Source organism: Oncorhynchus mykiss, unplaced genomic scaffold (genome assembly GCF_013265735.2).
Source record: "Oncorhynchus mykiss isolate Arlee unplaced genomic scaffold, USDA_OmykA_1.1 un_scaffold_894, whole genome shotgun sequence".
Lineage (NCBI taxonomy): Eukaryota > Metazoa > Chordata > Actinopteri > Salmoniformes > Salmonidae > Oncorhynchus > Oncorhynchus mykiss.
In genome coordinates this window covers 5,001-23,030 of record NW_023494341.1, presented here as the reverse complement: position 1 = coordinate 23,030, position 18,030 = coordinate 5,001, and the positions used below count along the sequence as shown (strand labels likewise).

General features: G+C 45.1%; 53 non-coding genes and 1 pseudogene across 53 annotated transcripts; all 54 read left to right on the top strand.

Annotated features, from left to right (window-relative positions):
- Positions 1 to 138: 138 nt before the first annotated feature.
- On the top strand, positions 139 to 257 carry LOC118964080. The gene has a single exon (XR_005051132.1). It is a non-coding gene; the product is annotated as a 5S ribosomal RNA (ribosomal RNA).
- A 177-nt stretch (positions 258 to 434) lies between these two features.
- On the top strand, positions 435 to 553 carry LOC118964100. The gene has a single exon (XR_005051152.1). It is a non-coding gene; the product is annotated as a 5S ribosomal RNA (ribosomal RNA).
- Positions 554 to 813: 260 nt separating this feature from the next.
- Positions 814 to 932, top strand: LOC118964068. Its single transcript, XR_005051120.1, has one exon. It is a non-coding gene; the product is annotated as a 5S ribosomal RNA (ribosomal RNA).
- Positions 933 to 1,109: 177 nt separating this feature from the next.
- Positions 1,110 to 1,228, top strand: LOC118964119. The gene has a single exon (XR_005051169.1). It is a non-coding gene; the product is annotated as a 5S ribosomal RNA (ribosomal RNA).
- A 260-nt stretch (positions 1,229 to 1,488) lies between these two features.
- LOC118964067 lies at positions 1,489 to 1,607 on the top strand. Its single transcript, XR_005051119.1, has one exon. It is a non-coding gene; the product is annotated as a 5S ribosomal RNA (ribosomal RNA).
- Positions 1,608 to 1,784: 177 nt separating this feature from the next.
- Positions 1,785 to 1,903, top strand: LOC118964099. The gene has a single exon (XR_005051151.1). It is a non-coding gene; the product is annotated as a 5S ribosomal RNA (ribosomal RNA).
- Positions 1,904 to 2,163: 260 nt separating this feature from the next.
- LOC118964142 lies at positions 2,164 to 2,282 on the top strand. The gene has a single exon (XR_005051192.1). It is a non-coding gene; the product is annotated as a 5S ribosomal RNA (ribosomal RNA).
- A 260-nt stretch (positions 2,283 to 2,542) lies between these two features.
- LOC118964066 lies at positions 2,543 to 2,661 on the top strand. The gene has a single exon (XR_005051118.1). It is a non-coding gene; the product is annotated as a 5S ribosomal RNA (ribosomal RNA).
- A 177-nt stretch (positions 2,662 to 2,838) lies between these two features.
- LOC118964118 lies at positions 2,839 to 2,957 on the top strand. The gene has a single exon (XR_005051168.1). It is a non-coding gene; the product is annotated as a 5S ribosomal RNA (ribosomal RNA).
- A 260-nt stretch (positions 2,958 to 3,217) lies between these two features.
- Positions 3,218 to 3,336, top strand: LOC118964064. The gene has a single exon (XR_005051116.1). It is a non-coding gene; the product is annotated as a 5S ribosomal RNA (ribosomal RNA).
- A 177-nt stretch (positions 3,337 to 3,513) lies between these two features.
- Positions 3,514 to 3,632, top strand: LOC118964078. The gene has a single exon (XR_005051130.1). It is a non-coding gene; the product is annotated as a 5S ribosomal RNA (ribosomal RNA).
- A 178-nt stretch (positions 3,633 to 3,810) lies between these two features.
- Positions 3,811 to 3,929, top strand: LOC118964116. Its single transcript, XR_005051166.1, has one exon. It is a non-coding gene; the product is annotated as a 5S ribosomal RNA (ribosomal RNA).
- Positions 3,930 to 4,189: 260 nt separating this feature from the next.
- On the top strand, positions 4,190 to 4,306 carry LOC118964111 (annotated as a pseudogene).
- A 176-nt stretch (positions 4,307 to 4,482) lies between these two features.
- Positions 4,483 to 4,601, top strand: LOC118964097. The gene has a single exon (XR_005051149.1). It is a non-coding gene; the product is annotated as a 5S ribosomal RNA (ribosomal RNA).
- Positions 4,602 to 4,861: 260 nt separating this feature from the next.
- On the top strand, positions 4,862 to 4,980 carry LOC118964141. Its single transcript, XR_005051191.1, has one exon. It is a non-coding gene; the product is annotated as a 5S ribosomal RNA (ribosomal RNA).
- Positions 4,981 to 5,157: 177 nt separating this feature from the next.
- LOC118964115 lies at positions 5,158 to 5,276 on the top strand. Its single transcript, XR_005051165.1, has one exon. It is a non-coding gene; the product is annotated as a 5S ribosomal RNA (ribosomal RNA).
- Positions 5,277 to 5,536: 260 nt separating this feature from the next.
- On the top strand, positions 5,537 to 5,655 carry LOC118964063. The gene has a single exon (XR_005051115.1). It is a non-coding gene; the product is annotated as a 5S ribosomal RNA (ribosomal RNA).
- Positions 5,656 to 5,832: 177 nt separating this feature from the next.
- Positions 5,833 to 5,951, top strand: LOC118964096. The gene has a single exon (XR_005051148.1). It is a non-coding gene; the product is annotated as a 5S ribosomal RNA (ribosomal RNA).
- Positions 5,952 to 6,211: 260 nt separating this feature from the next.
- Positions 6,212 to 6,330, top strand: LOC118964140. Its single transcript, XR_005051190.1, has one exon. It is a non-coding gene; the product is annotated as a 5S ribosomal RNA (ribosomal RNA).
- A 177-nt stretch (positions 6,331 to 6,507) lies between these two features.
- Positions 6,508 to 6,626, top strand: LOC118964095. Its single transcript, XR_005051147.1, has one exon. It is a non-coding gene; the product is annotated as a 5S ribosomal RNA (ribosomal RNA).
- A 177-nt stretch (positions 6,627 to 6,803) lies between these two features.
- LOC118964094 lies at positions 6,804 to 6,922 on the top strand. The gene has a single exon (XR_005051146.1). It is a non-coding gene; the product is annotated as a 5S ribosomal RNA (ribosomal RNA).
- Positions 6,923 to 7,182: 260 nt separating this feature from the next.
- On the top strand, positions 7,183 to 7,301 carry LOC118964138. The gene has a single exon (XR_005051188.1). It is a non-coding gene; the product is annotated as a 5S ribosomal RNA (ribosomal RNA).
- Positions 7,302 to 7,478: 177 nt separating this feature from the next.
- On the top strand, positions 7,479 to 7,597 carry LOC118964114. The gene has a single exon (XR_005051164.1). It is a non-coding gene; the product is annotated as a 5S ribosomal RNA (ribosomal RNA).
- Positions 7,598 to 7,857: 260 nt separating this feature from the next.
- LOC118964137 lies at positions 7,858 to 7,976 on the top strand. The gene has a single exon (XR_005051187.1). It is a non-coding gene; the product is annotated as a 5S ribosomal RNA (ribosomal RNA).
- A 260-nt stretch (positions 7,977 to 8,236) lies between these two features.
- Positions 8,237 to 8,355, top strand: LOC118964136. The gene has a single exon (XR_005051186.1). It is a non-coding gene; the product is annotated as a 5S ribosomal RNA (ribosomal RNA).
- Positions 8,356 to 8,532: 177 nt separating this feature from the next.
- LOC118964113 lies at positions 8,533 to 8,651 on the top strand. The gene has a single exon (XR_005051163.1). It is a non-coding gene; the product is annotated as a 5S ribosomal RNA (ribosomal RNA).
- Positions 8,652 to 8,911: 260 nt separating this feature from the next.
- On the top strand, positions 8,912 to 9,030 carry LOC118964062. The gene has a single exon (XR_005051114.1). It is a non-coding gene; the product is annotated as a 5S ribosomal RNA (ribosomal RNA).
- Positions 9,031 to 9,207: 177 nt separating this feature from the next.
- On the top strand, positions 9,208 to 9,326 carry LOC118964093. Its single transcript, XR_005051145.1, has one exon. It is a non-coding gene; the product is annotated as a 5S ribosomal RNA (ribosomal RNA).
- A 260-nt stretch (positions 9,327 to 9,586) lies between these two features.
- LOC118964135 lies at positions 9,587 to 9,705 on the top strand. The gene has a single exon (XR_005051185.1). It is a non-coding gene; the product is annotated as a 5S ribosomal RNA (ribosomal RNA).
- A 177-nt stretch (positions 9,706 to 9,882) lies between these two features.
- LOC118964077 lies at positions 9,883 to 10,001 on the top strand. The gene has a single exon (XR_005051129.1). It is a non-coding gene; the product is annotated as a 5S ribosomal RNA (ribosomal RNA).
- A 260-nt stretch (positions 10,002 to 10,261) lies between these two features.
- On the top strand, positions 10,262 to 10,380 carry LOC118964134. Its single transcript, XR_005051184.1, has one exon. It is a non-coding gene; the product is annotated as a 5S ribosomal RNA (ribosomal RNA).
- Positions 10,381 to 10,557: 177 nt separating this feature from the next.
- Positions 10,558 to 10,676, top strand: LOC118964075. Its single transcript, XR_005051127.1, has one exon. It is a non-coding gene; the product is annotated as a 5S ribosomal RNA (ribosomal RNA).
- A 177-nt stretch (positions 10,677 to 10,853) lies between these two features.
- LOC118964112 lies at positions 10,854 to 10,972 on the top strand. The gene has a single exon (XR_005051162.1). It is a non-coding gene; the product is annotated as a 5S ribosomal RNA (ribosomal RNA).
- Positions 10,973 to 11,232: 260 nt separating this feature from the next.
- LOC118964061 lies at positions 11,233 to 11,351 on the top strand. Its single transcript, XR_005051113.1, has one exon. It is a non-coding gene; the product is annotated as a 5S ribosomal RNA (ribosomal RNA).
- Positions 11,352 to 11,528: 177 nt separating this feature from the next.
- On the top strand, positions 11,529 to 11,647 carry LOC118964092. The gene has a single exon (XR_005051144.1). It is a non-coding gene; the product is annotated as a 5S ribosomal RNA (ribosomal RNA).
- A 260-nt stretch (positions 11,648 to 11,907) lies between these two features.
- LOC118964133 lies at positions 11,908 to 12,026 on the top strand. The gene has a single exon (XR_005051183.1). It is a non-coding gene; the product is annotated as a 5S ribosomal RNA (ribosomal RNA).
- Positions 12,027 to 12,203: 177 nt separating this feature from the next.
- Positions 12,204 to 12,322, top strand: LOC118964109. Its single transcript, XR_005051161.1, has one exon. It is a non-coding gene; the product is annotated as a 5S ribosomal RNA (ribosomal RNA).
- Positions 12,323 to 12,582: 260 nt separating this feature from the next.
- LOC118964060 lies at positions 12,583 to 12,701 on the top strand. The gene has a single exon (XR_005051112.1). It is a non-coding gene; the product is annotated as a 5S ribosomal RNA (ribosomal RNA).
- Positions 12,702 to 12,878: 177 nt separating this feature from the next.
- LOC118964091 lies at positions 12,879 to 12,997 on the top strand. Its single transcript, XR_005051143.1, has one exon. It is a non-coding gene; the product is annotated as a 5S ribosomal RNA (ribosomal RNA).
- A 261-nt stretch (positions 12,998 to 13,258) lies between these two features.
- LOC118964132 lies at positions 13,259 to 13,377 on the top strand. Its single transcript, XR_005051182.1, has one exon. It is a non-coding gene; the product is annotated as a 5S ribosomal RNA (ribosomal RNA).
- A 177-nt stretch (positions 13,378 to 13,554) lies between these two features.
- LOC118964090 lies at positions 13,555 to 13,673 on the top strand. Its single transcript, XR_005051142.1, has one exon. It is a non-coding gene; the product is annotated as a 5S ribosomal RNA (ribosomal RNA).
- Positions 13,674 to 13,850: 177 nt separating this feature from the next.
- LOC118964089 lies at positions 13,851 to 13,969 on the top strand. Its single transcript, XR_005051141.1, has one exon. It is a non-coding gene; the product is annotated as a 5S ribosomal RNA (ribosomal RNA).
- Positions 13,970 to 14,229: 260 nt separating this feature from the next.
- Positions 14,230 to 14,348, top strand: LOC118964131. The gene has a single exon (XR_005051181.1). It is a non-coding gene; the product is annotated as a 5S ribosomal RNA (ribosomal RNA).
- A 177-nt stretch (positions 14,349 to 14,525) lies between these two features.
- LOC118964098 lies at positions 14,526 to 14,644 on the top strand. The gene has a single exon (XR_005051150.1). It is a non-coding gene; the product is annotated as a 5S ribosomal RNA (ribosomal RNA).
- Positions 14,645 to 14,904: 260 nt separating this feature from the next.
- Positions 14,905 to 15,023, top strand: LOC118964155. The gene has a single exon (XR_005051205.1). It is a non-coding gene; the product is annotated as a 5S ribosomal RNA (ribosomal RNA).
- Positions 15,024 to 15,283: 260 nt separating this feature from the next.
- On the top strand, positions 15,284 to 15,402 carry LOC118964130. Its single transcript, XR_005051180.1, has one exon. It is a non-coding gene; the product is annotated as a 5S ribosomal RNA (ribosomal RNA).
- Positions 15,403 to 15,579: 177 nt separating this feature from the next.
- LOC118964149 lies at positions 15,580 to 15,698 on the top strand. Its single transcript, XR_005051199.1, has one exon. It is a non-coding gene; the product is annotated as a 5S ribosomal RNA (ribosomal RNA).
- A 260-nt stretch (positions 15,699 to 15,958) lies between these two features.
- On the top strand, positions 15,959 to 16,077 carry LOC118964154. Its single transcript, XR_005051204.1, has one exon. It is a non-coding gene; the product is annotated as a 5S ribosomal RNA (ribosomal RNA).
- A 177-nt stretch (positions 16,078 to 16,254) lies between these two features.
- On the top strand, positions 16,255 to 16,373 carry LOC118964088. The gene has a single exon (XR_005051140.1). It is a non-coding gene; the product is annotated as a 5S ribosomal RNA (ribosomal RNA).
- A 260-nt stretch (positions 16,374 to 16,633) lies between these two features.
- LOC118964129 lies at positions 16,634 to 16,752 on the top strand. Its single transcript, XR_005051179.1, has one exon. It is a non-coding gene; the product is annotated as a 5S ribosomal RNA (ribosomal RNA).
- A 177-nt stretch (positions 16,753 to 16,929) lies between these two features.
- On the top strand, positions 16,930 to 17,048 carry LOC118964086. The gene has a single exon (XR_005051138.1). It is a non-coding gene; the product is annotated as a 5S ribosomal RNA (ribosomal RNA).
- Positions 17,049 to 17,225: 177 nt separating this feature from the next.
- LOC118964085 lies at positions 17,226 to 17,344 on the top strand. The gene has a single exon (XR_005051137.1). It is a non-coding gene; the product is annotated as a 5S ribosomal RNA (ribosomal RNA).
- Positions 17,345 to 17,604: 260 nt separating this feature from the next.
- LOC118964127 lies at positions 17,605 to 17,723 on the top strand. Its single transcript, XR_005051177.1, has one exon. It is a non-coding gene; the product is annotated as a 5S ribosomal RNA (ribosomal RNA).
- A 177-nt stretch (positions 17,724 to 17,900) lies between these two features.
- LOC118964084 lies at positions 17,901 to 18,019 on the top strand. The gene has a single exon (XR_005051136.1). It is a non-coding gene; the product is annotated as a 5S ribosomal RNA (ribosomal RNA).
- Positions 18,020 to 18,030: the final 11 nt, after the last annotated feature.

Below are 18,030 nucleotides of genomic sequence, written 5' to 3'. Positions count from 1 at the left end.
TACAAATTATGGCTACAGTATATGCAATTTCTTCCACTTTTTGAGTGACACAAAGATGCTTATCTAAATGGTGGAAATGCAACAGCTGTTAATCAGGCTCACTTTGACTTTACATAGTGCACCAAGAGATAGTTTCTCGTTTACGGCCACACCGGCCTGAGTACGCCTGATCTCGTCCGATCTCGGAAGCTAAGCAGGGTCGGGCCTGGTTAGTACTTGAATGGGAGACCGCCTGGGAATACCAGGTGCTGTAAGCGTTTTGTCACTGCCTTGTGGAATTTCAACTCTTTGTCCGTTTTTTCCCACAAGGCTGAAATATGTGCCCTCGCTTTGAAATAAGTAAGCAAGGTTAGTTTGTATTTCATCCAACAATCTGTGCTACAAATTATGGCTACAGTATATGCAATTTCATCCACTTTTTGAGATTGCCTTTCGCTTGCGGCCACACCGGCCTGAGTACGCCTGATCTCGTCCGATCTTGGAAGCTAAGCAGGGTCGGGCCTGGTTAGTACTTGGATGGGAGACCGCCTGGGAATACCAGGTGCTGTAAGCTTTTTGTCACTGCCTTGTGGAATTTCAACTCTTTGTCCGTTTTTTCCCACAAGGCTGAAATATGTGCCCTCGCTTTGAAATAAGTAAGCAAGGTTAGTTTGTATTTCATCCAACAATCTGTGCTACAAATTATGGCTACAGTATATGCAATTTCTTCCACTTTTTGAGTGACACAAAGATGCTTATCTAAATGGTGGAAATGCAACAGCTGTTAATCAGGCTCACTTTGACTTTACATAGTGCACCAAGAGATAGTTTCTCGTTTACGGCCACACCGGCCTGAGTACGCCTGATCTCGTCCGATCTCGGAAGCTAAGCAGGGTCGGGCCTGGTTAGTACTTGAATGGGAGACCGCCTGGGAATACCAGGTGCTGTAAGCTTTTTGTCACTGCCTTGTGGAATTTCAACTCTTTGTCCGTTTTTTCCCACAAGGCTGAAATATGTGCCCTCGCTTTGAAATAAGTAAGCAAGGTTAGTTTGTATTTCATCCAACAATCTGTGCTACAAATTATGGCTACAGTATATGCAATTTCATCCATTTTTTGAGATTGCCTTTCGCTTACGGCCACACCGGCCTGAGTACGCCTGATCTCGTCCGATCTCGGAAGCTAAGCAGGGTCGGGCCTGGTTAGTACTTGGATGGGAGACCGCCTGGGAATACCAGGTGCTGTAAGCTTTTTGTCACTGCCCAGTGGAATTTCAACTCTTTGTCCGTTTTTTCCCACAAGGCTTAAATATGTGCCCTCGCTTTGAAATAAGTAAGCAAGGTTAGTTTGTATTTCATCCAACAATCTGTGCTACAAATTATGGCTACAGTATATGCAATTTCTTCCACTTTTTGAGTGACACAAAGATGCTTATCTAAATGGTGGAAATGCAACAGCTGTTAATCAGGCTCACTTTGACTTTACATAGTGCACCAAGAGATAGTTTCTCGTTTACGGCCACACCGGCCTGAGTACGCCTGATCTCGTCCGATCTCGGAAGCTAAGCAGGGTCGGGCCTGGTTAGTACTTGAATGGGAGACCGCCTGGGAATACCAGGTGCTGTAAGCTTTTTGTCACTGCCTTGTGGAATTTCAACTCTTTGTCCGTTTTTTCCCACAAGGCTGAAATATGTGCCCTCGCTTTGAAATAAGTAAGCAAGGTTAGTTTGTATTTCATCCAACAATCTGTGCTACAAATTATGGCTACAGTATATGCAATTTCATCCACTTTTTGAGATTGCCTTTCGCTTGCGGCCACACCGGCCTGAGTACGCCTGATCTCGTCCGATCTTGGAAGCTAAGCAGGGTCGGGCCTGGTTAGTACTTGGATGGGAGACCGCCTGGGAATACCAGGTGCTGTAAGCTTTTTGTCACTGCCTTGTGGAATTTCAACTCTTTGTCCGTTTTTTCCCACAAGGCTGAAATATGTGCCCTCGCTTTGAAATAAGTAAGCAAGGTTAGTTTGTATTTCATCCAACAATCTGTGCTACAAATTATGGCTACAGTATATGCAATTTCTTCCACTTTTTGAGTGACACAAAGATGCTTATCTAAATGGTGGAAATGCAACAGCTGTTAATCAGGCTCACTTTGACTTTACATAGTGCACCAAGAGATAGTTTCTCGCTTACGGCCACACCGGCCTGAGTACGCCTGATCTCGTCCGATCTCGGAAGCTAAGCAGGGTCGGGCCTGGTTAGTACTTGAATGGGAGACCGCCTGGGAATACCAGGTGCTGTAAGCTTTTTGTCACTGCCTTGTGGAATTTCAACTCTTTGTCCGTTTTTTCCCACAAGGCTGAAATATGTGCCCTCGCTTTGAAATAAGTAAGCAAGGTTAGTTTGTATTTCATCCAACAATCTGTGCTACAAATTATGGCTACAGTATATGCAATTTCTTCCACTTTTTGAGTGACACAAAGATGCTTATCTAAATGGTGGAAATGCAACAGCTGTTAATCAGGCTCACTTTGACTTTACATAGTGCACCAAGAGATAGTTTCTCGTTTACGGCCACACCGGCCTGAGTACGCCTGATCTCGTCCGATCTCGGAAGCTAAGCAGGGTCGGGCCTGGTTAGTACTTGAATGGGAGACCGCCTGGGAATACCAGGTGCTGTAAGCTTTTTGTCACTGCCTTGTGGAATTTCAACTCTTTGTCCGTTTTTTCCCACAAGGCTGAAATATGTGCCCTCGCTTTGAAATAAGTAAGCAAGGTTAGTTTGTATTTCATCCAACAATCTGTGCTACAAATTATGGCTACAGTATATGCAATTTCATCCATTTTTTGAGATTGCCTTTCGCTTACGGCCACACCGGCCTGAGTACGCCTGATCTCGTCCGATCTCGGAAGCTAAGCAGGGTCGGGCCTGGTTAGTACTTGGATGGGAGACCGCCTGGGAATACCAGGTGCTGTAAGCTTTTTGTCACTGCCCAGTGGAATTTCAACTCTTTGTCCGTTTTTTCCCACAAGGCTTAAATATGTGCCCTCGCTTTGAAATAAGTAAGCAAGGTTAGTTTGTATTTCATCCAACAATCTGTGCTACAAATTATGGCTACAGTATATGCAATTTCTTCCACTTTTTGAGTGACACAAAGATGCTTATCTAAATGGTGGAAATGCAACAGCTGTTAATCAGGCTCACTTTGACTTTACATAGTGCACCAAGAGATAGTTTCTCGTTTACGGCCACACCGGCCTGAGTACGCCTGATCTCGTCCGATCTCGGAAGCTAAGCAGGGTCGGGCCTGGTTAGTACTTGAATGGGAGACCGCCTGGGAATACCAGGTGCTGTAAGCTTTTTGTCACTGCCTTGTGGAATTTCAACTCTTTGTCCGTTTTTTCCCACAAGGCTGAAATATGTGCCCTCGCTTTGAAATAAGTAAGCAAGGTTAGTTTGTATTTCATCCAACAATCTGTGCTACAAATTATGGCTACAGTATATGCAATTTCATCCACTTTTTGAGATTGCCTTTCGCTTGCGGCCACACCGGCCTGAGTACGCCTGATCTCGTCCGATCTCGGAAGCTAAGCAGGGTCGGGCCTGGTTAGTACTTGAATGGGAGACCGCCTGGGAATACCAGGTGCTGTAAGCTTTTTGTCACTGCCTTGTGGAATTTCAACTCTTTGTCCGTTTTTTTCCCACAAGGCTGAAATATGTGCCCTCGCTTTGAAATAAGTAAGCAAGGTTAGTTTGTATTTCATCCAACAATCTGTGCTACAAATTATGGCTACAGTATATGCAATTTCATCCATTTTTTGAGATTGCCTTTCGCTTACGGCCACACCGGCCTGAGTACGCCTGATCTCGTCCGATCTCGGAAGCTAAGCAGGGTCGGGCCTGGTTAGTACTTGGATGGGAGACCGCCTGGGAATACCAGGTGCTGTAAGCTTTTTGTCACTGCCCAGTGGAATTTCAACTCTTTGTCCGTTTTTTCCCACAAGGCTTAAATATGTGCCCTCGCTTTGAAATAAGTAAGCAAGGTTAGTTTGTATTTCATCCAACAATCTGTGCTACAAATTATGGCTACAGTATATGCAATTTCTTCCACTTTTTGAGTGACACAAAGATGCTTATCTAAATGGTGGAAATGCAACAGCTGTTAATCAGGCTCACTTTGACTTTACATAGTGCACCAAGAGATAGTTTCTCGTTTACGGCCACACCGGCCTGAGTACGCCTGATCTCGTCCGATCTCGGAAGCTAAGCAGGGTCGGGCCTGGTTAGTACTTGAATGGGAGACCGCCTGGGATACCAGGGCAATAAGCTTTTTGTCACTGCTTGTGGAATTTCAACTCTTTGTCCGTTTTTTCCCACAAGGCTGAAATATGTGCCCTCGCTTTGAAATAAGTAGCAAGGTTAGTTTGTATTTCATCCAACAATCTGTGCTACAAAATTATGGCTACAGTATATGCAATTTCATCCACTTTTTGAGATTGCCTTTCGCTTGCGGCCACACCGGCCTGAGTACGCCTGATCTCGTCCGATCTTGGAAGCTAAGCAGGGTCGGGCCTGGTTAGTACTTGGATGGGAGACCGCCTGGGAATACCAGGTGCTGTAAGCTTTTTGTCACTGCCTTGTGGAATTTCAACTCTTTGTCCGTTTTTTCCCACAAGGCTGAAATATGTGCCCTCGCTTTGAAATAAGTAAGCAAGGTTAGTTTGTATTTCATCCAACAATCTGTGCTACAAATTATGGCTACAGTATATGCAATTTCTTCCACTTTTTGAGTGACACAAAGATGCTTATCTAAATGGTGGAAATGCAACAGCTGTTAATCAGGCTCACTTTGACTTTACATAGTGCACCAAGAGATAGTTTCTCGCTTACGGCCACACCGGCCTGAGTACGCCTGATCTCGTCCGATCTCGGAAGCTAAGCAGGGTCGGGCCTGGTTAGTACTTGAATGGGAGACCGCCTGGGAATACCAGGTGCTGTAAGCTTTTTGTCACTGCCTTGTGGAATTTCAACTCTTTGTCCGTTTTTTCCCACAAGGCTGAAATATGTGCCCTCGCTTTGAAATAAGTAAGCAAGGTTAGTTTGTATTTCATCCAACAATCTGTGCTACAAATTATGGCTACAGTATATGCAATTTCATCCATTTTTTGAGATTGCCTTTCGCTTACGGCCACACCGGCCTGAGTACGCCTGATCTCGTCCGATCTCGGAAGCTAAGCAGGGTCGGGCCTGGTTAGTACTTGGATGGGAGACCGCCTGGGAATACCAGGTGCTGTAAGCTTTTTGTCACTGCCCAGTGGAATTTCAACTCTTTGTCCGTTTTTTCCCACAAGGCTTAAATATGTGCCCTCGCTTTGAAATAAGTAAGCAAGGTTAGTTTGTATTTCATCCAACAATCTGTGCTACAAATTATGGCTACAGTATATGCAATTTCTTCCACTTTTTGAGTGACACAAAGATGCTTATCTAAATGGTGGAAATGCAACAGCTGTTAATCAGGCTCACTTTGACTTTACATAGTGCACCAAGAGATAGTTTCTCGTTTACGGCCACACCGGCCTGAGTACGCCTGATCTCGTCCGATCTCGGAAGCTAAGCAGGGTCGGGCCTGGTTAGTACTTGAATGGGAGACCGCCTGGGAATACCAGGTGCTGTAAGCTTTTTGTCACTGCCTTGTGGAATTTCAACTCTTTGTCCGTTTTTTCCCACAAGGCTGAAATATGTGCCCTCGCTTTGAAATAAGTAAGCAAGGTTAGTTTGTATTTCATCCAACAATCTGTGCTACAAATTATGGCTACAGTATATGCAATTTCATCCACTTTTTGAGATTGCCTTTCGCTTGCGGCCACACCGGCCTGAGTACGCCTGATCTCGTCCGATCTTGGAAGCTAAGCAGGGTCGGGCCTGGTTAGTACTTGGATGGGAGACCGCCTGGGAATACCAGGTGCTGTAAGCTTTTTGTCACTGCCTTGTGGAATTTCAACTCTTTGTCCGTTTTTTCCCACAAGGCTGAAATATGTGCCCTCGCTTTGAAATAAGTAAGCAAGGTTAGTTTGTATTTCATCCAACAATCTGTGCTACAAATTATGGCTACAGTATATGCAATTTCTTCCACTTTTTGAGTGACACAAAGATGCTTATCTAAATGGTGGAAATGCAACAGCTGTTAATCAGGCTCACTTTGACTTTACATAGTGCACCAAGAGATAGTTTCTCGCTTACGGCCACACCGGCCTGAGTACGCCTGATCTCGTCCGATCTCGGAAGCTAAGCAGGGTCGGGCCTGGTTAGTACTTGAATGGGAGACCGCCTGGGAATACCAGGTGCTGTAAGCTTTTTGTCACTGCCTTGTGGAATTTCAACTCTTTGTCCGTTTTTTCCCACAAGGCTGAAATATGTGCCCTCGCTTTGAAATAAGTAAGCAAGGTTAGTTTGTATTTCATCCAACAATCTGTGCTACAAATTATGGCTACAGTATATGCAATTTCATCCACTTTTTGAGATTGCCTTTCGCTTGCGGCCACACCGGCCTGAGTACGCCTGATCTCGTCCGATCTTGGAAGCTAAGCAGGGTCGGGCCTGGTTAGTACTTGGATGGGAGACCGCCTGGGAATACCAGGTGCTGTAAGCTTTTTGTCACTGCCTTGTGGAATTTCAACTCTTTGTCCGTTTTTTCCCACAAGGCTGAAATATGTGCCCTCGCTTTGAAATAAGTAAGCAAGGTTAGTTTGTATTTCATCCAACAATCTGTGCTACAAATTATGGCTACAGTATATGCAATTTCATCCACTTTTTGAGATTGCCTTTCGCTTGCGGCCACACCGGCCTGAGTACGCCTGATCTCGTCCGATCTTGGAAGCTAAGCAGGGTCGGGCCTGGTTAGTACTTGGATGGGAGACCGCCTGGGAATACCAGGTGCTGTAAGCTTTTTGTCACTGCCTTGTGGAATTTCAACTCTTTGTCCGTTTTTTCCCACAAGGCTGAAATATGTGCCCTCGCTTTGAAATAAGTAAGCAAGGTTAGTTTGTATTTCATCCAACAATCTGTGCTACAAATTATGGCTACAGTATATGCAATTTCTTCCACTTTTTGAGTGACACAAAGATGCTTATCTAAATGGTGGAAATGCAACAGCTGTTAATCAGGCTCACTTTGACTTTACATAGTGCACCAAGAGATAGTTTCTCGCTTACGGCCACACCGGCCTGAGTACGCCTGATCTCGTCCGATCTCGGAAGCTAAGCAGGGTCGGGCCTGGTTAGTACTTGAATGGGAGACCGCCTGGGAATACCAGGTGCTGTAAGCTTTTTGTCACTGCCTTGTGGAATTTCAACTCTTTGTCCGTTTTTTCCCACAAGGCTGAAATATGTGCCCTCGCTTTGAAATAAGTAAGCAAGGTTAGTTTGTATTTCATCCAACAATCTGTGCTACAAATTATGGCTACAGTATATGCAATTTCATCCATTTTTTGAGATTGCCTTTCGCTTACGGCCACACCGGCCTGAGTACGCCTGATCTCGTCCGATCTCGGAAGCTAAGCAGGGTCGGGCCTGGTTAGTACTTGGATGGGAGACCGCCTGGGAATACCAGGTGCTGTAAGCTTTTTGTCACTGCCCAGTGGAATTTCAACTCTTTGTCCGTTTTTTCCCACAAGGCTTAAATATGTGCCCTCGCTTTGAAATAAGTAAGCAAGGTTAGTTTGTATTTCATCCAACAATCTGTGCTACAAATTATGGCTACAGTATATGCAATTTCTTCCACTTTTTGAGTGACACAAAGATGCTTATCTAAATGGTGGAAATGCAACAGCTGTTAATCAGGCTCACTTTGACTTTACATAGTGCACCAAGAGATAGTTTCTCGCTTACGGCCACACCGGCCTGAGTACGCCTGATCTCGTCCGATCTCGGAAGCTAAGCAGGGTCGGGCCTGGTTAGTACTTGAATGGGAGACCGCCTGGGAATACCAGGTGCTGTAAGCTTTTTGTCACTGCCTTGTGGAATTTCAACTCTTTGTCCGTTTTTTCCCACAAGGCTGAAATATGTGCCCTCGCTTTGAAATAAGTAAGCAAGGTTAGTTTGTATTTCATCCAACAATCTGTGCTACAAATTATGGCTACAGTATATGCAATTTCTTCCACTTTTTGAGTGACACAAAGATGCTTATCTAAATGGTGGAAATGCAACAGCTGTTAATCAGGCTCACTTTGACTTTACATAGTGCACCAAGAGATAGTTTCTCGCTTACGGCCACACCGGCCTGAGTACGCCTGATCTCGTCCGATCTCGGAAGCTAAGCAGGGTCGGGCCTGGTTAGTACTTGAATGGGAGACCGCCTGGGAATACCAGGTGCTGTAAGCTTTTTGTCACTGCCTTGTGGAATTTCAACTCTTTGTCCGTTTTTTCCCACAAGGCTGAAATATGTGCCCTCGCTTTGAAATAAGTAAGCAAGGTTAGTTTGTATTTCATCCAACAATCTGTGCTACAAATTATGGCTACAGTATATGCAATTTCATCCATTTTTTGAGATTGCCTTTCGCTTACGGCCACACCGGCCTGAGTACGCCTGATCTCGTCCGATCTCGGAAGCTAAGCAGGGTCGGGCCTGGTTAGTACTTGGATGGGAGACCGCCTGGGAATACCAGGTGCTGTAAGCTTTTTGTCACTGCCCAGTGGAATTTCAACTCTTTGTCCGTTTTTTCCCACAAGGCTTAAATATGTGCCCTCGCTTTGAAATAAGTAAGCAAGGTTAGTTTGTATTTCATCCAACAATCTGTGCTACAAATTATGGCTACAGTATATGCAATTTCTTCCACTTTTTGAGTGACACAAAGATGCTTATCTAAATGGTGGAAATGCAACAGCTGTTAATCAGGCTCACTTTGACTTTACATAGTGCACCAAGAGATAGTTTCTCGTTTACGGCCACACCGGCCTGAGTACGCCTGATCTCGTCCGATCTCGGAAGCTAAGCAGGGTCGGGCCTGGTTAGTACTTGAATGGGAGACCGCCTGGGAATACCAGGTGCTGTAAGCTTTTTGTCACTGCCTTGTGGAATTTCAACTCTTTGTCCGTTTTTTCCCACAAGGCTGAAATATGTGCCCTCGCTTTGAAATAAGTAAGCAAGGTTAGTTTGTATTTCATCCAACAATCTGTGCTACAAATTATGGCTACAGTATATGCAATTTCATCCACTTTTTGAGATTGCCTTTCGCTTGCGGCCACACCGGCCTGAGTACGCCTGATCTCGTCCGATCTTGGAAGCTAAGCAGGGTCGGGCCTGGTTAGTACTTGGATGGGAGACCGCCTGGGAATACCAGGTGCTGTAAGCTTTTTGTCACTGCCTTGTGGAATTTCAACTCTTTGTCCGTTTTTTCCCACAAGGCTGAAATATGTGCCCTCGCTTTGAAATAAGTAAGCAAGGTTAGTTTGTATTTCATCCAACAATCTGTGCTACAAATTATGGCTACAGTATATGCAATTTCTTCCACTTTTTGAGTGACACAAAGATGCTTATCTAAATGGTGGAAATGCAACAGCTGTTAATCAGGCTCACTTTGACTTTACATAGTGCACCAAGAGATAGTTTCTCGCTTACGGCCACACCGGCCTGAGTACGCCTGATCTCGTCCGATCTCGGAAGCTAAGCAGGGTCGGGCCTGGTTAGTACTTGAATGGGAGACCGCCTGGGAATACCAGGTGCTGTAAGCTTTTTGTCACTGCCTTGTGGAATTTCAACTCTTTGTCCGTTTTTTCCCACAAGGCTGAAATATGTGCCCTCGCTTTGAAATAAGTAAGCAAGGTTAGTTTGTATTTCATCCAACAATCTGTGCTACAAATTATGGCTACAGTATATGCAATTTCATCCACTTTTTGAGATTGCCTTTCGCTTGCGGCCACACCGGCCTGAGTACGCCTGATCTCGTCCGATCTCGGAAGCTAAGCAGGGTCGGGCCTGGTTAGTACTTGAATGGGAGACCGCCTGGGAATACCAGGTGCTGTAAGCTTTTTGTCACTGCCTTGTGGAATTTCAACTCTTTGTCCGTTTTTTCCCACAAGGCTGAAATATGTGCCCTCGCTTTGAAATAAGTAAGCAAGGTTAGTTTGTATTTCATCCAACAATCTGTGCTACAAATTATGGCTACAGTATATGCAATTTCTTCCACTTTTTGAGTGACACAAAGATGCTTATCTAAATGGTGGAAATGCAACAGCTGTTAATCAGGCTCACTTTGACTTTACATAGTGCACCAAGAGATAGTTTCTCGCTTACGGCCACACCGGCCTGAGTACGCCTGATCTCGTCCGATCTCGGAAGCTAAGCAGGGTCGGGCCTGGTTAGTACTTGAATGGGAGACCGCCTGGGAATACCAGGTGCTGTAAGCTTTTTGTCACTGCCTTGTGGAATTTCAACTCTTTGTCCGTTTTTTCCCACAAGGCTGAAATATGTGCCCTCGCTTTGAAATAAGTAAGCAAGGTTAGTTTGTATTTCATCCAACAATCTGTGCTACAAATTATGGCTACAGTATATGCAATTTCATCCACTTTTTGAGATTGCCTTTCGCTTGCGGCCACACCGGCCTGAGTACGCCTGATCTCGTCCGATCTCGGAAGCTAAGCAGGGTCGGGCCTGGTTAGTACTTGAATGGGAGACCGCCTGGGAATACCAGGTGCTGTAAGCTTTTTGTCACTGCCTTGTGGAATTTCAACTCTTTGTCCGTTTTTTCCCACAAGGCTGAAATATGTGCCCTCGCTTTGAAATAAGTAAGCAAGGTTAGTTTGTATTTCATCCAACAATCTGTGCTACAAATTATGGCTACAGTATATGCAATTTCATCCATTTTTTGAGATTGCCTTTCGCTTACGGCCACACCGGCCTGAGTACGCCTGATCTCGTCCGATCTCGGAAGCTAAGCAGGGTCGGGCCTGGTTAGTACTTGGATGGGAGACCGCCTGGGAATACCAGGTGCTGTAAGCTTTTTGTCACTGCCCAGTGGAATTTCAACTCTTTGTCCGTTTTTTCCCACAAGGCTTAAATATGTGCCCTCGCTTTGAAATAAGTAAGCAAGGTTAGTTTGTATTTCATCCAACAATCTGTGCTACAAATTATGGCTACAGTATATGCAATTTCTTCCACTTTTTGAGTGACACAAAGATGCTTATCTAAATGGTGGAAATGCAACAGCTGTTAATCAGGCTCACTTTGACTTTACATAGTGCACCAAGAGATAGTTTCTCGTTTACGGCCACACCGGCCTGAGTACGCCTGATCTCGTCCGATCTCGGAAGCTAAGCAGGGTCGGGCCTGGTTAGTACTTGAATGGGAGACCGCCTGGGAATACCAGGTGCTGTAAGCTTTTTGTCACTGCCTTGTGGAATTTCAACTCTTTGTCCGTTTTTTCCCACAAGGCTGAAATATGTGCCCTCGCTTTGAAATAAGTAAGCAAGGTTAGTTTGTATTTCATCCAACAATCTGTGCTACAAATTATGGCTACAGTATATGCAATTTCATCCACTTTTTGAGATTGCCTTTCGCTTGCGGCCACACCGGCCTGAGTACGCCTGATCTCGTCCGATCTTGGAAGCTAAGCAGGGTCGGGCCTGGTTAGTACTTGGATGGGAGACCGCCTGGGAATACCAGGTGCTGTAAGCTTTTTGTCACTGCCTTGTGGAATTTCAACTCTTTGTCCGTTTTTTCCCACAAGGCTGAAATATGTGCCCTCGCTTTGAAATAAGTAAGCAAGGTTAGTTTGTATTTCATCCAACAATCTGTGCTACAAATTATGGCTACAGTATATGCAATTTCTTCCACTTTTTGAGTGACACAAAGATGCTTATCTAAATGGTGGAAATGCAACAGCTGTTAATCAGGCTCACTTTGACTTTACATAGTGCACCAAGAGATAGTTTCTCGCTTACGGCCACACCGGCCTGAGTACGCCTGATCTCGTCCGATCTCGGAAGCTAAGCAGGGTCGGGCCTGGTTAGTACTTGAATGGGAGACCGCCTGGGAATACCAGGTGCTGTAAGCTTTTTGTCACTGCCTTGTGGAATTTCAACTCTTTGTCCGTTTTTTCCCACAAGGCTGAAATATGTGCCCTCGCTTTGAAATAAGTAAGCAAGGTTAGTTTGTATTTCATCCAACAATCTGTGCTACAAATTATGGCTACAGTATATGCAATTTCATCCATTTTTTGAGATTGCCTTTCGCTTACGGCCACACCGGCCTGAGTACGCCTGATCTCGTCCGATCTCGGAAGCTAAGCAGGGTCGGGCCTGGTTAGTACTTGGATGGGAGACCGCCTGGGAATACCAGGTGCTGTAAGCTTTTTGTCACTGCCCAGTGGAATTTCAACTCTTTGTCCGTTTTTTCCCACAAGGCTTAAATATGTGCCCTCGCTTTGAAATAAGTAAGCAAGGTTAGTTTGTATTTCATCCAACAATCTGTGCTACAAATTATGGCTACAGTATATGCAATTTCTTCCACTTTTTGAGTGACACAAAGATGCTTATCTAAATGGTGGAAATGCAACAGCTGTTAATCAGGCTCACTTTGACTTTACATAGTGCACCAAGAGATAGTTTCTCGTTTACGGCCACACCGGCCTGAGTACGCCTGATCTCGTCCGATCTCGGAAGCTAAGCAGGGTCGGGCCTGGTTAGTACTTGAATGGGAGACCGCCTGGGAATACCAGGTGCTGTAAGCTTTTTGTCACTGCCTTGTGGAATTTCAACTCTTTGTCCGTTTTTTCCCACAAGGCTGAAATATGTGCCCTCGCTTTGAAATAAGTAAGCAAGGTTAGTTTGTATTTCATCCAACAATCTGTGCTACAAATTATGGCTACAGTATATGCAATTTCATCCACTTTTTGAGATTGCCTTTCGCTTGCGGCCACACCGGCCTGAGTACGCCTGATCTCGTCCGATCTTGGAAGCTAAGCAGGGTCGGGCCTGGTTAGTACTTGGATGGGAGACCGCCTGGGAATACCAGGTGCTGTAAGCTTTTTGTCACTGCCTTGTGGAATTTCAACTCTTTGTCCGTTTTTTTCCCACAAGGCTGAAATATGTGCCCTCGCTTTGAAATAAGTAAGCAAGGTTAGTTTGTATTTCATCCAACAATCTGTGCTACAAATTATGGCTACAGTATATGCAATTTCTTCCACTTTTTGAGTGACACAAAGATGCTTATCTAAATGGTGGAAATGCAACAGCTGTTAATCAGGCTCACTTTGACTTTACATAGTGCACCAAGAGATAGTTTCTCGCTTACGGCCACACCGGCCTGAGTACGCCTGATCTCGTCCGATCTCGGAAGCTAAGCAGGGTCGGGCCTGGTTAGTACTTGAATGGGAGACCGCCTGGGAATACCAGGTGCTGTAAGCTTTTTGTCACTGCCTTGTGGAATTTCAACTCTTTGTCCGTTTTTTCCCACAAGGCTGAAATATGTGCCCTCGCTTTGAAATAAGTAAGCAAGGTTAGTTTGTATTTCATCCAACAATCTGTGCTACAAATTATGGCTACAGTATATGCAATTTCATCCACTTTTTGAGATTGCCTTTCGCTTGCGGCCACACCGGCCTGAGTACGCCTGATCTCGTCCGATCTTGGAAGCTAAGCAGGGTCGGGCCTGGTTAGTACTTGGATGGGAGACCGCCTGGGAATACCAGGTGCTGTAAGCTTTTTGTCACTGCCTTGTGGAATTTCAACTCTTTGTCCGTTTTTTCCCACAAGGCTGAAATATGTGCCCTCGCTTTGAAATAAGTAAGCAAGGTTAGTTTGTATTTCATCCAACAATCTGTGCTACAAATTATGGCTACAGTATATGCAATTTCATCCACTTTTTGAGATTGCCTTTCGCTTGCGGCCACACCGGCCTGAGTACGCCTGATCTCGTCCGATCTTGGAAGCTAAGCAGGGTCGGGCCTGGTTAGTACTTGGATGGGAGACCGCCTGGGAATACCAGGTGCTGTAAGCTTTTTGTCACTGCCTTGTGGAATTTCAACTCTTTGTCCGTTTTTTCCCACAAGGCTGAAATATGTGCCCTCGCTTTGAAATAAGTAAGCAAGGTTAGTTTGTATTTCATCCAACAATCTGTGCTACAAATTATGGCTACAGTATATGCAATTTCTTCCACTTTTTGAGTGACACAAAGATGCTTATCTAAATGGTGGAAATGCAACAGCTGTTAATCAGGCTCACTTTGACTTTACATAGTGCACCAAGAGATAGTTTCTCGCTTACGGCCACACCGGCCTGAGTACGCCTGATCTCGTCCGATCTCGGAAGCTAAGCAGGGTCGGGCCTGGTTAGTACTTGAATGGGAGACCGCCTGGGAATACCAGGTGCTGTAAGCTTTTTGTCACTGCCTTGTGGAATTTCAACTCTTTGTCCGTTTTTTCCCACAAGGCTGAAATATGTGCCCTCGCTTTGAAATAAGTAAGCAAGGTTAGTTTGTATTTCATCCAACAATCTGTGCTACAAATTATGGCTACAGTATATGCAATTTCATCCATTTTTTGAGATTGCCTTTCGCTTACGGCCACACCGGCCTGAGTACGCCTGATCTCGTCCGATCTCGGAAGCTAAGCAGGGTCGGGCCTGGTTAGTACTTGGATGGGAGACCGCCTGGGAATACCAGGTGCTGTAAGCTTTTTGTCACTGCCCAGTGGAATTTCAACTCTTTGTCCGTTTTTTCCCACAAGGCTTAAATATGTGCCCTCGCTTTGAAATAAGTAAGCAAGGTTAGTTTGTATTTCATCCAACAATCTGTGCTACAAATTATGGCTACAGTATATGCAATTTCTTCCACTTTTTGAGTGACACAAAGATGCTTATCTAAATGGTGGAAATGCAACAGCTGTTAATCAGGCTCACTTTGACTTTACATAGTGCACCAAGAGATAGTTTCTCGTTTACGGCCACACCGGCCTGAGTACGCCTGATCTCGTCCGATCTCGGAAGCTAAGCAGGGTCGGGCCTGGTTAGTACTTGAATGGGAGACCGCCTGGGAATACCAGGTGCTGTAAGCTTTTTGTCACTGCCTTGTGGAATTTCAACTCTTTGTCCGTTTTTTCCCACAAGGCTGAAATATGTGCCCTCGCTTTGAAATAAGTAAGCAAGGTTAGTTTGTATTTCATCCAACAATCTGTGCTACAAATTATGGCTACAGTATATGCAATTTCTTCCACTTTTTGAGTGACACAAAGATGCTTATCTAAATGGTGGAAATGCAACAGCTGTTAATCAGGCTCACTTTGACTTTACATAGTGCACCAAGAGATAGTTTCTCGCTTACGGCCACACCGGCCTGAGTACGCCTGATCTCGTCCGATCTCGGAAGCTAAGCAGGGTCGGGCCTGGTTAGTACTTGAATGGGAGACCGCCTGGGAATACCAGGTGCTGTAAGCTTTTTGTCACTGCCTTGTGGAATTTCAACTCTTTGTCCGTTTTTTCCCACAAGGCTGAAATATGTGCCCTCGCTTTGAAATAAGTAAGCAAGGTTAGTTTGTATTTCATCCAACAATCTGTGCTACAAATTATGGCTACAGTATATGCAATTTCATCCATTTTTTGAGATTGCCTTTCGCTTACGGCCACACTGGCCTGAGTACGCCTGATCTCGTCCGATCTCGGAAGCTAAGCAGGGTCGGGCCTGGTTAGTACTTGGATGGGAGACCGCCTGGGAATACCAGGTGCTGTAAGCTTTTTGTCACTGCCCAGTGGAATTTCAACTCTTTGTCCGTTTTTTCCCACAAGGCTTAAATATGTGCCCTCGCTTTGAAATAAGTAAGCAAGGTTAGTTTGTATTTCATCCAACAATCTGTGCTACAAATTATGGCTACAGTATATGCAATTTCTTCCACTTTTTGAGTGACACAAAGATGCTTATCTAAATGGTGGAAATGCAACAGCTGTTAATCAGGCTCACTTTGACTTTACATAGTGCACCAAGAGATAGTTTCTCGTTTACGGCCACACCGGCCTGAGTACGCCTGATCTCGTCCGATCTCGGAAGCTAAGCAGGGTCGGGCCTGGTTAGTACTTGAATGGGAGACCGCCTGGGAATACCAGGTGCTGTAAGCTTTTTGTCACTGCCTTGTGGAATTTCAACTCTTTGTCCGTTTTTTCCCACAAGGCTGAAATATGTGCCCTCGCTTTGAAATAAGTAAGCAAGGTTAGTTTGTATTTCATCCAACAATCTGTGCTACAAATTATGGCTACAGTATATGCAATTTCATCCACTTTTTGAGATTGCCTTTCGCTTGCGGCCACACCGGCCTGAGTACGCCTGATCTCGTCCGATCTTGGAAGCTAAGCAGGGTCGGGCCTGGTTAGTACTTGGATGGGAGACCGCCTGGGAATACCAGGTGCTGTAAGCTTTTTGTCACTGCCTTGTGGAATTTCAACTCTTTGTCCGTTTTTTCCCACAAGGCTGAAATATGTGCCCTCGCTTTGAAATAAGTAAGCAAGGTTAGTTTGTATTTCATCCAACAATCTGTGCTACAAATTATGGCTACAGTATATGCAATTTCTTCCACTTTTTGAGTGACACAAAGATGCTTATCTAAATGGTGGAAATGCAACAGCTGTTAATCAGGCTCACTTTGACTTTACATAGTGCACCAAGAGATAGTTTCTCGCTTACGGCCACACCGGCCTGAGTACGCCTGATCTCGTCCGATCTCGGAAGCTAAGCAGGGTCGGGCCTGGTTAGTACTTGAATGGGAGACCGCCTGGGAATACCAGGTGCTGTAAGCTTTTTGTCACTGCCTTGTGGAATTTCAACTCTTTGTCCGTTTTTTCCCACAAGGCTGAAATATGTGCCCTCGCTTTGAAATAAGTAAGCAAGGTTAGTTTGTATTTCATCCAACAATCTGTGCTACAAATTATGGCTACAGTATATGCAATTTCATCCACTTTTTGAGATTGCCTTTCGCTTGCGGCCACACCGGCCTGAGTACGCCTGATCTCGTCCGATCTTGGAAGCTAAGCAGGGTCGGGCCTGGTTAGTACTTGGATGGGAGACCGCCTGGGAATACCAGGTGCTGTAAGCTTTTTGTCACTGCCTTGTGGAATTTCAACTCTTTGTCCGTTTTTTCCCACAAGGCTGAAATATGTGCCCTCGCTTTGAAATAAGTAAGCAAGGTTAGTTTGTATTTCATCCAACAATCTGTGCTACAAATTATGGCTACAGTATATGCAATTTCATCCACTTTTTGAGATTGCCTTTCGCTTGCGGCCACACCGGCCTGAGTACGCCTGATCTCGTCCGATCTTGGAAGCTAAGCAGGGTCGGGCCTGGTTAGTACTTGGATGGGAGACCGCCTGGGAATACCAGGTGCTGTAAGCTTTTTGTCACTGCCTTGTGGAATTTCAACTCTTTGTCCGTTTTTTCCCACAAGGCTGAAATATGTGCCCTCGCTTTGAAATAAGTAAGCAAGGTTAGTTTGTATTTCATCCAACAATCTGTGCTACAAATTATGGCTACAGTATATGCAATTTCTTCCACTTTTTGAGTGACACAAAGATGCTTATCTAAATGGTGGAAATGCAACAGCTGTTAATCAGGCTCACTTTGACTTTACATAGTGCACCAAGAGATAGTTTCTCGCTTACGGCCACACCGGCCTGAGTACGCCTGATCTCGTCCGATCTCGGAAGCTAAGCAGGGTCGGGCCTGGTTAGTACTTGAATGGGAGACCGCCTGGGAATACCAGGTGCTGTAAGCTTTTTGTCACTGCCTTGTGGAATTTCAACTCTTTGTCCGTTTTTTCCCACAAGGCTGAAATATGTGCCCTCGCTTTGAAATAAGTAAGCAAGGTTAGTTTGTATTTCATCCAACAATCTGTGCTACAAATTATGGCTACAGTATATGCAATTTCATCCACTTTTTGAGATTGCCTTTCGCTTGCGGCCACACCGGCCTGAGTACGCCTGATCTCGTCCGATCTTGGAAGCTAAGCAGGGTCGGGCCTGGTTAGTACTTGGATGGGAGACCGCCTGGGAATACCAGGTGCTGTAAGCTTTTTGTCACTG